Source organism: Physeter macrocephalus, chromosome 11 (genome assembly GCF_002837175.3).
Source record: "Physeter macrocephalus isolate SW-GA chromosome 11, ASM283717v5, whole genome shotgun sequence".
In the NCBI taxonomy this organism is placed as follows: Eukaryota; Metazoa; Chordata; class Mammalia; order Artiodactyla; family Physeteridae; genus Physeter; species Physeter macrocephalus.
Genome location: NC_041224.1, coordinates 97,334,344 through 97,347,871, shown reverse-complemented (window position 1 = coordinate 97,347,871; position 13,528 = coordinate 97,334,344). Strand labels below are relative to the sequence as shown.

At 38.8% G+C, this 13,528-nt stretch overlaps 1 non-coding gene across 1 annotated transcript; it reads left to right on the top strand.

Annotated features, from left to right (window-relative positions):
• Nucleotides 1–4,326: 4,326 nt before the first annotated feature.
• TRNAG-CCC (transfer RNA glycine (anticodon CCC)) lies at nt 4,327–4,399 on the top strand. Its single transcript has one exon. It is a non-coding gene; the product is annotated as a tRNA-Gly (tRNA).
• The last annotated feature ends 9,129 nt before the right edge of the window (nt 4,400–13,528 follow it).

The window sequence follows — 13,528 nt, the reverse complement described above, 5'->3', positions numbered from 1 at the left end:
TACATTTCAGTTTAAATTCTTAGATTTGATTTTTTTAAGTAGAATTACAGAACCAAAGAGCTCAAACATCTTTATACCTCTTATATTATTGTTGACTTCTCAAATGTTTTCACTTATTGTTGACTTCTCAAATGTTTTCACTGAGGCTGTTTCTTCTTACTCTCTTTTGCGACCCCTTTTTAAAAATTTTAGATATAATTTATATATATAATTCACCCTTTTACAATTTATAATTCAATGGGTTTTAGTAGTCACAAGGTTGTGCAATCATCACCACTATTTAAATTCTGAACATTTTCATCACCCCCAAAAGAAACCCTGTGTCCATAAGCAGTCACTTCTGATTCTTCTTCCCCACGAGCCCCTGGCAAACACGAATCCACTTTTTGTCTCCATGGATCTACCTATTCATTGATTCAACAAACATTCACAGAGTACCTCTTATACGCCACACAATCTTCTAGATACGAAAGATGTGTAGGACTTCTATGGGAAGAAGTATTAACCTTTTTAGAGAGGTGTTAAAGAAAACCTAAATAGAGAGGTATGCCAAATTCATGGTTTAGAATTTATTATTTAGTAACAATGTCAATTCTCCCTAAAGCAATTTGTAGATTCAGTGCAATCGCAATCAACACTCTTAAAAGTTTTGTGGCACTTACAATCTTAACATTTTTATGGATATACAAAAGGCCAAAAAGAGCAAAGATTCTTTTGAAGAAGAACAAGAATGAGTTGTTTTGGAATACCAAGATCTATTATAAAGCTATACTAATTAAGACAGTGTGTTATTGACATAAGATAGACAAATCCCCGATAAACAGAAGAGAGAACTCAGCAACAGACATTGACATTGGATGCACAGAGTAGTATATCAACACTGGATATCTGATAGTGGGAATAATGCGCCTTACCAAGAAATGGTGCCAAATAATCAGGAATCTGTATTAAAAAAAACCAGTAAAATTGGATCATACCTCATATTATACTTAAAAGTCAATCCCAGGGGCTTCCCTGGTGGCACAGTGATTAAGAATCTGCCTGCCAATGCAGGGGACACGGGTTCAAGCCCTGGTCCGGGAAGATCCCACATGCCGCGGAGCAACTAAGCCCGTGCACCACAACTACTGAGCCTGCACTCTAGAGCCTGCGAGCCACAACTATTGAGCCTGCGTGCCACAACTACTGAAGCCCACGCACCTAGAGCCCGTGCTCCGCAACAAGAGAAGCCACCACAGTGAGAAGCCCGAGCACCGCAAGGAAGAGTAGCCCCCGCTCACCGCAACTAGAGAAAGCCCATGCGCAGCAGTGAAGACCCAAAGCAGCCAAAAATAAATAAATAAAATAAACAGGGCTTCCCTGGTGGCGCAGTGGTTGAGAGTCCGCCTGCCGATGCAGGGGACACGGGTTCGTGCCCTGGTCCGGGAAGATCCCACATGCCGCAGAGCGGCTGGGCCCGTGAGCCATGGCCGCTGAGCCTGCGCGTCCGGAGCCTGTGCTCCGCAACGGGAGAGGCCACAACTGTGAGAGGCCCACGTACCGCAAAGAAAAAAAAAAAAATTTAAATAAATAAATTAAAAAAAATTTTTTTTAATTATGAAAAAAATAATAAAATTAAATTAAATAAAAAGTCAATCCGGGTGTATTATAGACCTAAATACAAGTGGCAAAACCAAAAGGATATAACAATGGAAATATCTTCAGAAACTTGGAGTAAAAATGTTCTTAAGACAAAAAAGCACTAACTGAAAGAAAACAATGATATACTGGACATCATCAAAGTTAAAAACTTCTATTCATCAAAGGATACCTTGATAAGCGAAAAAGGAAACAGTAGGAGAAAAATGGGCAAAAGATCTGAACAGGCACAAAAAAATTCCTAGTCAATTAGTATGTATAGCAGTGTTCAATCTCATTAGTATTTAGGGAAATGCAAATTAAAACCACAATGAGCTATAACCATTTACTTACCAGATTATGTTACCTAAAATTCAAAAGCTTTTACCTAGAGTCAGTAAGGATGTGGCACATTTGGAACTCTTGTACACTGTTGGTAGGTATGTAAAACCATTTTGAAAAACAGTAGGCATGCCTAGTAAAGTTGAAAACACACATAACTAGCAATTCCACTCCTGAAGAAATTCATGCACATTTGCACCAGGCTACATATACAAGGAAACTCATGGTAACACTGTGACAACCAAATATGGGAACATTGATAGTGGTGATGAATTGTACCACATTTCCTTTTCAAAGAACTATATATCTTTCCCCACCATGTGACTTTTGTCATGCCTCCTGGGGGAGGCGTATACATACCACCTAATTAGCTTTTGATTTGGCCATAACATATGCTTTGGCCAATAGACTGTGGGCAGAGTAGACATAATATATATTATATCCATGAGTTTCTGTTAGAGCTATTACTTCTACCTCTTCCACAAAAAGTCACGTCCCAGAGTTTGCTCCTTTACTCTGTGTCCTGGAACGAGAAAACACATGGAAAAGAACCAAAGCTGATACAGTTTACAAGTATCAAGAGCAAGAAACAAACAAACAAAAAAAGCAAGAAACAAATGTTTGTTGCTGTAAGCCAGTGAGATTAAAGGGTTGTTTACTGCAGCAAAACTAATACACAAAAATGGGATAGATAAATTGTGGTATATACCAAAAATGGGATACCACATAGCAATGAAAATGAGACATACACACACAATATATATAACAACAAAATAATTTTGAATAAAAAGAAGCCAGATACATGGGAGTTCCCTGGTGGTCTAGTGGTTAAGATTCAGTGCTTTCAGTGCATTGGCTGGAGTTCAGTCCCTGAGATCCCACAAGCCGTGTGGCACGGACAAAGAAAGCCATATACAAAAGAATATATCCAGTATGATTCCATGTATATAAAGTTCAAAAACAGGCAAAGCTACTCGTCTGCTGGAGAATTCATAGGTAGATGGTGACACTGTAAAGAAAAGCAAGGACATGATTGCCATAAAAGTCAGAATAATGGTTATCTCTGGAGGTGGGGAAGTAGAAGGGAGTTGTGACGGAAAATGATACAAGGTAAGGTTCTATGTTACTGGCAATGCTTTAGTTCTCGAACTGGGTGTTCATTTTAGAGTTTTCTTTAAACAATGCATTTTCATTATATACATGTCTATGAATATTTCACAACAAAAAAAAAAGTTTTAAAAAATTCCCTGTCATTGCTCATTTGTTCCTCTAAGCCTTCTTTGAAAGTTTCCAGTTACCACTCTCACCTGGAAATCACTATAAATTAATCTCGTAATTGAGATTTCACAAGATGCTAGCTCAAAATGCTTTACTGATAGTCCAATCTAGAATATCTAATACTTCTCTTCTTCTCTTGTTCCTGGAATTTAAAATCCAAAAACCCCCCAGAAAACCAATCACGCCAATCTGGCAAGGTCCACTATTTATGATTTATCATTGCTGTTGATTAGTCAGAATTCCTTCATCCTTTAGAGGCTTACACATTTTTTCTTTTTAAATATTTATTCCACTATTTTATTTAAGGTTGAGATCAGAGTTGCATGATGATTTCCAGGAACATTTTTTGAAATTCATGTATTTATTCCTCATTCTTCCCTAATTCCTATTACTTATTCAGCGCCTGCAATACAGATGGAGATGAATGAAAATAAAATGATATATTGTTGAGATTTTAGAAAAATTACAATAAAGAGAATATTTAACCCATGCCGTATAATGAGAAGCACTATTAATGGGCAATGCTTTGATTTCCATGTTGTTTTTTAAACATTTGCCATGAGTCATAGGACAGTACTGCTCTTTGCAGTTCACCGTGACTGGGCCTTTTCTCCCCCTTACTGAAGGGAGATTTTCAATGTACATTCAGCTTTTCGGTCATCTGCCTGACTTTAATTTTCTAATTCCTCCTTGGTTATCAAATTTTGTCTAGTTTTATTTATTAGATATCACTCCAAAGACCACTTCCTTTCCTACAGTTACAATTCATTAATATACCATTTTCCAAAACATTCTTGCAAGTTTTCCTCATCTAATTCCAACTGCATCTCTGAAAACAGGTTTGTCTTATACCTCCAGGCATTACATGGGTGGCAGGACACAGATAAGACCACACAAATCCATGCAATGTAATTTTCTGTCTCTGGGAGAAATCACAGATGATTGCGGTAAGCACTACAGGTACCCTCTTAGGACATATCTCAAAAAACTATGTGGTATACCCCTATATCAGTCAGGATCTAACAAGGAAAGCAGAAAGCACAAATATACAGATATAATATGATTATCAAAAATTGTGGAGACAGGACTTCCCTGGTGGTCCAGTGGGTAGGACTCTGCACTCCCAATGCAGGGGGCCCGGGTTCAATCCCTGGTTGGGGAACTAGATCCTGCATGCCGTAACTGAGAAGTCCGCATGCTGCAACTAAAAAAAAGATCCTGCACGCTGCAACAAAGGATCCCGCATGCCACAACGAAGATCCCGCATGCTGCAACTAATACCCGGTGCAGCCTAAATAAATAAATAAATATTTTTTAAAAAAATTGTAGAGAGGATGGGGACAATATATGCAGAAAAAAATTCTTTTCAGTAATCATAACTTGGTGGTGATGATTACTAGTGATTACTAGTATCACTATTATAACACTTCAGCATGTATAAAGTAGATAAAGCAAAGGAATAGTTATAGGATATTCTAACATCCTCTGTATCCTTCAGAACCAGAATTCTTTATGTGAAAGAGATACAGATATAATATGATGATTATTATTATGCTTACTTTTAGAGAGAAGCTAGGGACTGTGATGGAGTTGGGGTGTATGAAGGATCTTTTGAGATGGTAGGCAAAGTCCTACTGCATGACCTGGGTGGTTTCTACAAAGAGTGTTCACCTTATTTTAGTAAGCTATAAAAATGTATATCTCCTAAAAGTAATTATACATCCAAAGTATTAGCTAAAGAAATATTTAAAATAATTTGTGGTTAATGATGCAGTCACTTTGAAAAACAGTTTGGCACTTCCTCAAAAAGTCAAACATATAGTTACCATATGACCCCGCAATTCCACTCTTAGGTAATGAAGACATGTCCACGCAAAATGTTCATAGCAGTTATACACAAATGTTCATAGCAGCTTTATTCATAGTAGCCAAAAAGTGGAAACAACCCAAATGTCCATCAACTGATGAACAGACAAATAAAACATGGGATATCTATATAATACAATGTGATACAGCAACAAAAAGCAATGAGGTACTGATAACATGCTACAACATGTATGACCCTTGAAAATTTATGCTAAGTGAAAGAAGGCAGCCACAAAATAACACGTGTTGTATGATACCATTTAAATGAAATACTCAGATTGCTGGTTGTTTAGGTCTGGGAGAGGTATGAGGGAGGTGTGGGGTAACAACCAATGGGCATGGTGTTCCTTTCAGGAGAGACAAGATGTTCTAAAATTAGATTGTGGTGGTGGTTGCACAACCCTGAGAATATACTAAATAAAACCTGAATTGTATATTTATTTATTTGGCCGCACAGCATGAGGGATCCTATAGTTCCCCAAGGATCGAACCTGCGGCCCCTACAGTGGAAACATGGATTCTTAACCACTGGACCGCCAGGGAAGTCCCTGAATTGTATACTTTTAAATGGGTGAATTGTATGGTATGTCAATTATATCTTAGTAAAGCTCTTAAAAATAGTTTGTGGTTGATATGTTCACAATGTGTTCATCAAACCACAGTGAATTATCTTCTGGCTTACATGAATGTTCTTCCTATTTGTCTGCTCCTTCTTGGTATCTGTGTGTATCTCTTCCTCCTTACCCTCCTTTTGGAATGTGATTCTCATTCCTTTTCTCTTATACTCCATACTCAAAGCCTTGAAAATATGGTACATGTCCATGACTTCAAAGACCATTTACATAGTGATACATTCCAAATCTCTCTAGCTCAGATCTTTTTCTTGCTCTATATCCACATATATCCAACTGCCTATTAGATACATCCATTTCAAAATTCCAAATGTATCCTTAATGGGAAACATGTAAAATTCAACTTGCTGTGGAATCACTGTTCCTCTAATTGACCTCTCAGTGCATTCTGTCTATAAATGGCACCAACTTTCAAACAGATGTTCAAAACAGAAACCTGGGAATCAACCAAGACTCTTCCTCTTCTTTACCACCCATATTCAATTGGTCTTTTGATTCATTCTACTTACTAAATATCTTTCAAAAATGTATTCCTCTTCAGATTACCAATTTCCATATCCCTGTCAAATGCAAGCATTCAACATCTCCCCCAAATCAATGCAAGAGTTTTTGTACAAGTCTCCCTCATACTATTCTTGCCCCCTTTCAGTCCATCCTCCAATTTAAACCAGGATTATCTAAAATCTACATTTCTGATCATCTTAGTTTCTTATTCATAATTCTTCAATGGTCTCCTTTAGTCTATAGGGTAAAACATAAACTCAACAAGACATCCTCAGTGCACTTACATTCCTTTGGGAATTACCTTTTCCCCACTGTGGACAGTGTTGCCTGCCTCAGTAGGACAATAAATCAAGGTGCCCTGGATGGGTGGGTTTATGATATAAAGTCAATTATGCCCTCTCAGAATTTTGAATCCTGAGTCAAATTATGCAGGGATGGAAAAAAAAAAAAGTACTGGCACTCAGTCACTCTGACTGAAAGTTGAATAGTTCCTGCTGCCTAGAGTTCTGCAGCTGCCCTTGATCCTATTTCCAAGCCTAGTTCTCCAGCCTTCCCATCAATTCTGTGAGCCACTCATCTTTCCAATAAATCCTTTTTGTTTACATTAGCCAAGTCAGTTCTTTTGCTTACAACCAAAAAACCGTAACACAAACATGGACCCTATTTCCCAGCCTTACCTCTCATTAATACACCCTACATGTTTTCCTCTCTTGTAATAGTGAACTCCTTGTAGTTTTCTTAGCCAAAATGCACCCTTCCCCTACCTCTTTCAAAGCCCTTTGACACACAACACAGTTGCAAGGGCAAGTGCTATCTCCTCTCCAAGGCTACTCTGCCTCCTTCATCCCAGCCCCCACCAGCAATTCACTGGTACACCTTAAACATAACTATTATTAAGTAAACTATGGATGGCATCCCAACAAGTTACACAATAATGAAGAGAATTTCTTTCTCTTTTCTCCCTCATTCCTGGAACTTGCCATTTTGGCTCTTCTTAAGGAATGTTTTCTTTAGAATGTGTTTCCATTACAAAGCTTTTATTGAAAACATTCAGGGTTTAGCCATCAGGTGCCTTTCAAATTATAAACAGTAATGTTCTTTGGGGAATTTGAGAACTCCAGAATGTGGAAATATCTCATATAAATCAGAGAGGCTACTGTTGCAATGTGGAGAGATCAGCAGCATTGGGCTTAAGTTACTGGCTCTTCTGGTTTACATTACAATTAAATGCTTTTCATCAACTGCTCCATATCTACCAGTTTACACTCTAGTTCATTGAGGAAAGAGAGGGGAAAATAAAATATTAAAAGTGGATGCCTCTGGGGAAAAGTACTAAGGTCAGGAAAGGATGGGGCAGGGATATTTATTTTCATTATAAGCCTTTCTCTATCATTTATTTTATAACCATGTGCATATATTACTGTTTCTTTTTAAATATGTTTAAATTTTATCTGACTATATTAGCAACACATATTTGCTTATTTTGTCCATTGATATCGTTACCAAATTGTTGCTGGAAGGTGACCCCTTCCAGGGCCTGAGAGTGGGCTCTCGTCTAACACTCGGAAATGAATTGTCCGAGGAGACACAGGTGCTGACAAAGCAAGAGACTTTATTGGGAAGGGGCACCCGGGTGGAGAGCAGGAGGGTAAGGGAACCCAAGAGAACTTCTATGACACATGGTCACAGTCTCGGGATTTATGGTAATGGAGTTAGTTTCCGGGTTGTCTCTGGCCGATCATTCCGACTCAGGGTTCTTCCTGGTTCTGCACGCATCACTCAACCAAGATGGATTCTAGCAAGAAAGATTCTGGGAGGCTGGTAGGACATATGGACTGGTGTCTCCTCTCTCCTTTTGACCTTTCCCGATTTCTTCGAGTTGGTGGTAGGTTGTTAGTTACGTCTTCCTTACCAGGACCTCCTGTTGTAAGATAACTCATGTGAGTGGTAATTATCGGGCCTGGCCAAGGCGGGCAGTTTCAGTCAGTGGTTCCCCTAACAAAATTAGTCAACTGGACCTGCACTGGGGTCCTAGCTTGGGCAGAGACCCCCTGTCTCAGCCAGGTGGGTTTTTTTTCTGATTGGAGTCATGCAGCCAACAATGAAACTGATGCTGAGGCTGGAATAGCACAAGCTTTATTCAGTGGCCAAAGAATGGAGAAGAAAAGAACCTAGTTTGCGAAGCAGCTTCTCAACTCAGTTCCTGTGGAGACATCAAACATACAGGAAGGTCGAGTTAAAAAGGAGGGAATTGGAAAGAGTGGGAGGAATATTCAAGAGTTATCCCAGAACAGGGGTGTGGTTTGGACCTGGAACTGATGCAACTCTCCTTTTCAGTCCTTGTATGGGCTTCTCTGGTTGTGGTCATGGCAATCGTCAACTGTCATGGCTTTGGTGGATATGTCATTTAGCATGCTAATGTATTACAATGAGTGTATAATAAGGCTCAAGGTCTACTGGAAGTCAAATCTTCCACCATCTTGGGCCTAGGTGGTTCTAACCAGTTCTTGTTTTTTCTCTTTGCAGCTTCCTCCGAAAACTTTAGTAAGAATAATTAGTTTCTATTCAAGGGAGGGACAGGGTTATGATTCTGGGGCTACAGCCTTGGTAACAATATCATTTAACAAAATGTTGCAACTCTAATGATTATTTCCCCCATACCCAGTAGACCAGTGGCTTCCAAATGTTTTTAAAATAAACTTTATTGATGCATAGTTTATGTACAATAAAGTGCACATACATTTCAATGAGTTTTGACAAATGTATACATTGGTGTAACCACCACCACAATCAAGATATACAACATTCATATCACCTGAAAAAAATTCCCTTGTGCCCTGTTGCAGTCAATCCCCAACCCCTTTCCCTAGCCCCAGGCAACCACTCATCTGCTTTCCTGTCACCATAGACTAGTTTTGTTTTTACTAGTTTCATATAATAGAATCATGCAGCATGTACTCTTTTGCATCTGGCATCTTTTGCTCAGCAAAATTTTTTCAGAGTTGTCCATGTTATGTGCATGATAGTTTGTCCCTTTTTATTGCTTAGTACTAGTCCGCTGTATGGATATACTGCTTTTGGTTTAATCCATTCACGTGTTGCTGGAAATTAGGATTCCAGTTTAGGGCTATTAAGAATAAAGTCGGGACTTCCCTGGTGGCGCAGTGGTTAAGAATCCGCCTGCCAACGCAGGGGACACGGGTTCCATCCTTCGTCTGGGAAGATCCCACATGCCACGGAGCAACTAGGCCCGTGCGCCACAATTACTGAGCCTGTGTGCCAAAACTACTGAAGCCTGCATGCCTAGAGCCCGTGCTCCGCAACAAGAGAAGGCACCGCAATGAGAAGCCCGAGCAACACAAGTGTAGCCCCCGCTCGCTGCAACTAGAGAAAGCCCACGCGCAGCAACAAAGACCCAACGCAGCCAAAAATAAATTAATTAATTAACAAAAAAAAGAATAAAGTCATCGTGAGCATTTGTGTCCAAGTCTTTGTGTAGATATATGCTTTCATTACTCTTGGAATAAATCCCTGGGAGTGGATTGTGGGGGTGAAACTGGCAAACTGTTTTCTATAGTGGATGTACATTTTATTTTACTGTAAAGGGTGGTTTTTAGTTTCTTTTTAAATTAATTAATTTATTTACTTTGGGCTGTGTTGGGTCTTTGTTGCTGCGTGCGGGCTTTCTCTAGTTGTGGTGAGCGGGAGCTACTCTTCGTTGCAGTGCGCGGGCTTCTCATTGCGGCGGCTTCTCTTGCTGTGGAGCATGGGCTCTAGGCGTGCGGGCTTCAGTAGTTGTGGAACACGGGCTCTAGAGTGCAGGCTCAGTAGTTGTGCTGCATGGACTTACTTGCTCCGCGGCATATGGGATCTTCCCGGACCAGGGATCTAACCCGTGTCCCCTGCATTGGCAGGCAGATTCTTAAACACTGTGCCACCAGGTAAGTCCCAGTGGTTGTACATTTTATAGTTCTGGTTGCTCCACATTCTGCAACACTTGGTATTTTCAGTCTTTTTTTTAACTTAGAAAAAAATCAACTTTATTGATGCATAAATACTGAGGAGTTGAATTTCTGGATCATATGTGAATATTACACTTTTAAGAAATAGCCAGAACTTTTCCCAAACTGGTTGTGCCATTTCACATTTTCACTAATTATGTATGAGCTCTGATTGCTCCACATCCTTACCTATATTTGGTGGTATTGGTCTTTTTAATTTTAGCCACTGCAGTGAATGTGTGGTGTTAACTCATTGTGGTTTTAATTCACATGATAATAAAAAATACTGAACATTATTTCATGTGTTTACTGGCCATTCTTATATCTTCTTTCATGATGTTTCTATTGAAATTTTTTGCCCATTTTTAAATTGTATTGTCTTACCGAGTTATAAGATTTCTTTATATGTATTGGATACAAATCCTTTGACAGAATATATGTATGTCAAATATTTCCTCTCAGTCTGTGGCTTGCTTTTTCATTTTCTTTGAAGTGTCTTTCAAGGAGTGGAACTTTAAAATTTTGATGATATCCAGTTAATAGGTTTTCTCTTTACGGTTTGTGCTTTTTGCATCCTAGGAAGAAAATTTTTGTCTTCTCAGTGTCATGAAGATTTTCTCATATGTTTTCTTTGAACTTTTTTATAGTTTTAGCTTTTACATTTAGGTATATGATTCGTTTTGAGTACATTTTTTGTATGTCGTAAAGTAAGAACTGGCTTCTTTTTTTTTTTTTCCATATGGATGCCTAGCTGTTCTGCAACCATTTGTTTAAAAGACAGTTTTTTCTTCCATTGAATTTACCTTGGCACCTTTGTCAAAAATTAAAAATATTGGCCAATTAATATTGGACTTAATATGTGTGGCTCTATTTCTGGGCTCAATATTCTGTTCCATTAATCTCATGACTACCTTATACTAATACCATACTGCTTTGATTACTGTTGCTTTAAAGTCTTTAAATCAGGTAGTAAAAATTCTCCAACTTTATTCTTCCTTTTCTAAATTGTTCTAGCTAATCGAAGAACTTTGCATTTCCATATAAATTTTGGAATCACCTTGTCAATTTCTACATAAAAACCTGCTTGGATTTTTAAAAAATATTTATTTATTTTATTTATTTATTTCCTTATTTTTTTGGCTGCGTTGTGTCTTAGTTGCAGCACACAGGGTCATCGTTCAAGCATGCAGGATCTTTTGTTATGGTGCACAGTCTCTTCGTTGTGGCGCTAGGGTTTCTCCCTAGTTGTGGCACGCAGGTTTTCTCTTCTCTAGTTGTGGTGTATGGGCTCCAGAGTACATGGACTCTGTAGTTTGCGGCATGCAGGCTCTCTTGTTGAGGCGAGCGAGCTCAATAGTTGCAGCGCGCAGGCTTAGTTGCCCCGCATCATGTGGGATCTTAGTTCCCCGAACAAGAATCGAACCTGTGTCCCCTGCCTTGGAAGGTGGATTCTTTACCACTGGACCACCAGGGAAGTCCCGCCTGCTTGGATTTTGAGTGTGATTGTAATGAATCTATACATCAATTTGGGGATAATTTACATCTTAACAATACTAAGCTTTCCATGGTATATTTCCCATTTATTTACATCTTCTTTAGTTTCTTTCAGAAATATTTTGAGTTTTCAATACACAAGTCTTGCACGTATTTTATTGAGCATATCCTTAAGGATATCATGTTTTTGGACATTATTGTAAATGATATTTTAAAAAATTTCAGTTACTGATTGACCATTGCTAGTATTTTTTGTATACTCACATTATTTTATATTGGCAGTATAACCTGTAACATTGCTAAATTCACTTATGGGTTCTAATAGCTTTTTGTAGATTCCTTAGGATTTTATATGCACATGATCACGTCATGTAAAAATACAATTTTACTTTTAAAACTTCTAATCTATATGCTTTTTCTTTATTTTTTCTGGCTTTATTCCACTAGTTAGTACCTACAGTACAATTTCGAATTGAAGTAGTGAGAGCAATTATCCTTTCTTGTTCTCTGTTATATGGGGGAAACATTCAGACTTTCACCATTATAAGTGTGATGTTAGTAATAGTTTTTTCCCCCAATTTAAAAAAATGTGGTAAAACACATATAAAATTTACCATCTCATTCTTTTTTTTTTTTTTTTTTTGGTGGTACGCAGGCCTCTCACTGTTGCGGCCTCTCCCGTTGCGGAGCGGCATGTGGGATCCTCCTGGACCGGGGCATGGCATGTGGGATCCTCCCAGACCGGGGCGCGAGCCCGGTTCCCCTGCATCGGCAGGCGGACGTGCAACCACTGCGCCACCAGGGAAGCCCCCCCTCATTCATTTTTAAATGTGCTGTTCACTAGTATTTTTAAAAATAAATTTATTTATTTACATTTTATTTTTGGCTGCATTGGGTCTTTGTTGCAGTGAGCGGGGGCTACTCTTCATTGCAGTGCACGGGCTTCTCATTGCAGTGGCTTCTCTTGTTGCAGATCACGGGCTCTAGGCACGCAGGCTTCAGTAGTTGTGGCGCACGGGCTCTAGAGGGCAGGCTCAGTAGTTGTCTCGAACCCATGTCCCCTGCATTGGCAGGCAGATTCTTAACCACTGCGCCACCTGGGAAGTCCTGTTCACTGGTATGAAGTACCTTCATATTGTTGTGCAACCATCAATCTCCAGAATTCTTTCAACTTGCAAAATTGAAACTCTACAAACAATAACTCTCCATTTCTTCTTTCTCCCAGCCTGAGCAACCACCATTCTACTTTCTGTCTCTATAATTTTGATTACTCTCGATAACTCATATTTATTTTTTGTGACTGGCTATTTCATTAACCATAATGTACTCAAGTTTCATCCACGTCATAGCATATTGCAGAATTTCCTTCCTTTTTAAGGCTGAATAATATTCCATTGTATGTATATACCATATTTTGCTTATCCATTCATCTGCTGATGGACACTTGGGTTGCTTCCACCTTTTGGCTATTGTTAATAATACTGTTTTGAACATGGGAAACAAATATCTCTTCAAGACTCTGTTTTCAGTTCGTTTGGGTATATATCCAGAAGTGGAACTGCTGGATAATATGGTAATTGTTTTTAATTTTTTGAGGAACACCATGATGTTTTCCATAGTAGGTGCACCATTTTACATTCCCACTAACAGTGTACAAGTGTTTCAATTTGTCCACAACCTTTCAAACATTTATTTTCTGTTTTTTGATAGTAGCCATCCTAATGGGTGGGAGGTGGTATCTCATTGTAGGTTTTTTGTTTGTTTGTTTGTTTTTGTTTTTGTTTTTGCCGTACG